The sequence below is a fragment of the Hemiscyllium ocellatum genome, chromosome 12, assembly GCF_020745735.1.
Source record: "Hemiscyllium ocellatum isolate sHemOce1 chromosome 12, sHemOce1.pat.X.cur, whole genome shotgun sequence".
In the NCBI taxonomy this organism is placed as follows: Eukaryota; Metazoa; Chordata; class Chondrichthyes; order Orectolobiformes; family Hemiscylliidae; genus Hemiscyllium; species Hemiscyllium ocellatum.
In genome coordinates this window covers 27,844,837-27,849,421 of record NC_083412.1, presented here as the reverse complement: position 1 = coordinate 27,849,421, position 4,585 = coordinate 27,844,837, and positions in this window count along the sequence as shown.

The window sequence follows — 4,585 nt, the reverse complement described above, 5'->3', positions numbered from 1 at the left end:
TTTGTTTACATTTCCTTACAAATTCTTTTAGGTAGATTTATTTTAAACATCAATTAATAGTTCTAAATTTGGCAGTTTTTCCCAAGATATTGTTTAAAGATTAGTGTAAACCCAACATTAATCACAGAATTGTTACAGTGCAGAAAGAGGCTATTTGGACCATTGTGTTCACTGGATCTGTGAATAAATATTATGACTTGGTGCCATTCTCCTGCCTTTTTCCCATACCTATTGCTTCCATTAAATAATTATCTGATGCCTTCTTAAATGTCCTAATTGAATCTGCCTCCTCCAAATTTCTAGCTGTTCCAGACCCAAACTACTTTCTATGTCAAAAAAAATCCTGTCCCACTTACTACTTCTGAAAATTACCTTTTATTTGTACTTTCTCATTATTTATCTGTTTATGATCTTTTTACTTTCTATTCTGTCCAGCTCCCTCACCATTTTGAAAATTTTCAGATCTCCTGTCCAAAGTAAGCAGTTCCCTAGAGTTTCTGATCCCTAGAGCACTCTTGTTAAGCTTTCCCGCACTATCTCCAATACATTTGACATCTTTCCAGAAATGTGGTGCCCAGAACTAAAGTGTTGTATTTGGGTTCGGCAGAATCTCCCTACACTTTTACTCTATGTCCCTATTAATAAAGCTTAAGACACTATATGCTTTATTAACAGCTCAGTGTATGACTTGTACATATACACACTCCGGTATTTTCTGATCTCGCACACCCCTCAGCTTATTTTATGCTTTATCTCCATTTTATTTTCACTGAAATGTATCATCTCGTGCTTCTCAACTTAAAATTCCTACAGTGTGGAAACAGGCTATTTGGCCCAACAAGTTCATACCGATCCTCCAAAGAGTTAACCCATCCAGACCCATTCCCCTAACCTGTATTTACCCCTGGCTAATCCACCTAATCTACACATCCCTGAACACTATGGGTAATTTAGTGTGGCCAATTCACCTAACCTGCACATCTTTGGATTAAGGGAGGAAACCGGAGCACCTGGAGGAAACCCAAGCAGACACTGGGAGAATGTGCAAACTCCACACAGACAATTATCCGAGGCTTAAATCGAACCCTTATCCCTGGCACAGTGAGGCAACAGTGCTAACCACTGAGCCACCACGCCACCCTTCATTTGCCATCTGTCCATCTACTCCTCCAACCTATCTATGTCCTTTCAATTTTACAGTCTTTCTCACAGTTTTAGTGTTTCCAAGTTTTGCATCATCTGAAAACTTGGAAATTGTCCCATGGATCAAGACCATTAAAATTTATATCAGGGAAAGTAAGGATCCTAAAATCGATCAATGGGGATCTCCACTGCAAACCTTCCACCAGCCTCTTTGGTATCTTTGGTGTTACTGTGCCATTCATTTCATAAGATAAACCTCTCTCATAAATATGTGGCACTTCAAGTGCCTTCTAGGAAGTCCTTGTACATGACATCAATGATATTATACTCACCAGCACTCTGTTATTTGCCTAAGACCAATGAAGCTGGAGACTGAGATACAGTTTTTACATTCAGTAAGGGAATTAAGAGTTATGGGCAAAAGGCAGGAAAGTGAAGTTGAGGATTTCATCACATGGCAGAGGAGACACAATAAGCCAAATGGCCTACTACTACAGATTATGGCTCTTCAAATAACTCCAAGATACTTAAACATTATATTCTGTTGATGTCTGTGCTGGCCGCTTTTAATTAATTCTGTGTGACTATTATTTCTATACCAAATAATTGTTTCAAGAAATTTTTTCACCACTGAAGTTAAACTGACTGATCTTTGATCTTTGTCATGAGCTATTTTCCAGTCCTCTTGTACCAGCCGAATGGAAGAAAGGTTAGAAGATTATTATCAGCATCTCTGAAATTTCCACCACCATTTCTTTCAATACTCTTGGATGGTTTCATCCAGTCAAAGTACCTTGTTAACCTGTAACTATCAACCACCCATGCAATAGCACCCCTTATCAATTTTAAGTCCTTCAAGTAGCTGTGTTCCTTTCACTATGACCTGGGAAGCATCTCCTTCATGAGCAAAGACAGATGAAAAGTATTCATTTCACATGTAAAACATGCTCCCTCCCTCCATATGTGTAAGCCCTTTTTTTTTTCTGTTCCCAAATCTGATCCCTTATTTTACCACCATTTTAATGTTTTTGTGCCTTTGAAAAACTTCAGAATGCCTTTAGTTATCTGCTTGTCCTTTTACAAAGACCCTCTGTGTGGCACTAATTTGCTTTTATAACTCCCTTCTGAACCTATTTTTAACCTCGGTTCTCCAATGTATTTTCTACTTGACATGTCATAAGTGCACTTTTTTTTTATGTTAATCTCTCAGTTTTCACCCAGGGAGCTCTGGGTTTGTTGCCATGCCTTTCCAATTTTAAAAAATATACCTTGCCTATACCAAACCATCTCCTTTTCAGCTACATTTTTTTTCATGCCGACTCTGATATCAGGCCCAGTTCTGTTGTCCCCCAATTAATTATTCGTACTCAGGATTGTCTTTGTCCTTTTTCCACCATGACCCTAAGCCTCATGATACAATCGTTATTGTTCCTTAAATACTCCATGGTTGACACATGCTCTACTTGGCTCGCCTCAATCCCAGGAATCAGGTATAGCAGTATCTCCTTTTTTTTAATTGGGCTGGAACACATACTACTGTAGGAAATTCTTTTTTTTAAACAATATTCTCTTTGACTAATACTGACAAACACATTTTTCTTTCCTATCTTGTCTGAACACATTGTAACCAGGAAAATTTCACACCCGATTCTGTCCTTCCTGAGCCAAGAGTCTGTTTAAGGTCCAACATTGTATCCACATAACAGCCTGGACCCTGTGACTCTCCACTGTTGTTGACTGTACTCAGTGTATTCACATATGTGCAGTGTAACAATGATGTAGACTAGATTTCTTTTCTAAAACTCCACCTATTTAACTCACTAATCTCTATTCTAACACTTACAGTTCTGCATGATCAAATTATTCTCCAATATCCTCTCCTGGTTCTCGTCACTACCAAATTAGTTTAAACCTAATCAACTGTCCATTATCGACAGCACGAGCAAGATGCCCCGCAAAGAACTCAGTACTTGTTCTGTTCCGATGCAGTCTACCCCACTCCCGCCTCCCCTCCCCAGGCTTGTCCTAAGAACTAAAGCCTTCCCTCCATTCCATCCTATGTCCATCTGTCTTATCCACCTACTTCTGTACTCATTTGTAGGAAGTTATTATTTGTGACATGGTGCTGTTAATTATCTTTCAATTTCTGTCTGCAAGAATGCATTGGTATGAATGTGGACCATAACCACTGGCAGCTCAACTTTTCACTGCACCCACACCTCCCTTAACCTCACCAAATCCCCCAAAGAATGAGTTTCATCTCTTTCCGACATTCTTGAATTTGACCCTGGCACCAGGGATGCAGTACACGACCCTGGAGTCAGGCATACAGCCACAGACATATCTGTCTCTTTCCCCAAACTAAAAAAAATCCCTGATCACTACTGCTTTCCTATTGCTCGCTCTTCTCTCCAGTAGAGATGGGCCGTCCATGGTGCCACTACCTTGGTTCTTTCTGCACCCATCTGAAGATCTCTTGCCACTTTCACTATCCAGAACAGAACACTAGTTAGTGAGCAGGACCTTAGGGAATTTGTGCACACCTGTCTGGGTCACTTTATCTGCCTGAATGTCTCTATCCTGTGGTGTGATTTCCTACCTCTCTCTGAATGTGCTGTCCATGTAGTTCTCTGCCTTGCTGATCTAGCACAGTCACTCCAAATGCTGCTTCAGTTTGAAACCCAGAGCTCACCTTTATGCAGCCAGTGAACACTTCCTGTACATGCTTCATAAGGTCACATGAATTTTCTGCAAGTCCCCACCCATCCTTAGGATTGGCATTACTCTTGGCCGAACTCTCGTAGTCTTACTTTCTTACTATTTTTATTTTTGAGACAGTATCAAACAGTAATTGTTTGTAAAGAAATACCTCTTTCCCCATCCCTTCACTGAACTCTCCACTCAGAGTTTAACTTCTTGCAATAAACCTTACTGAAAGCACCTTTTTCCTCCATATACCAAATTCCCATTTTTAAGCAAATTCCCCAAGCACTCACCCAGTTTTTTCTCACTCTGGTGCAGTCTGACTGTGCATGTCTTACTGCATGAATGTGACCTTCATTTCAACATGACATTCATGCTAAGAGGGACTAATTTGATATTATTTTAAACGATTTTTTTTCCATTACAATTTTTGTTCTCTTGGGAATTTTTTCAATGTAAACTGTGTATTAGTTATCCCAAGAAAACTGATTGAAGAGACAACTTTGACAAAAACATTAACTCAGTCAGGCAAACATTTAGATTACAGTGGCACTAATGGTGCACTAACTTACAGATGTTGCGGGTCCAAAAAATGAAAGTGTATTATAAGTAGGAGAAAGTAGATCTGCTCCTAACTAGCAATGTAAGGATTTAACTCCCGGGAGCCATGAGACCTCCATGCCATAAGCAAATGTGCTCTACTTAAACCCCATTATAATGGGCATTGTCTATTTGAAGA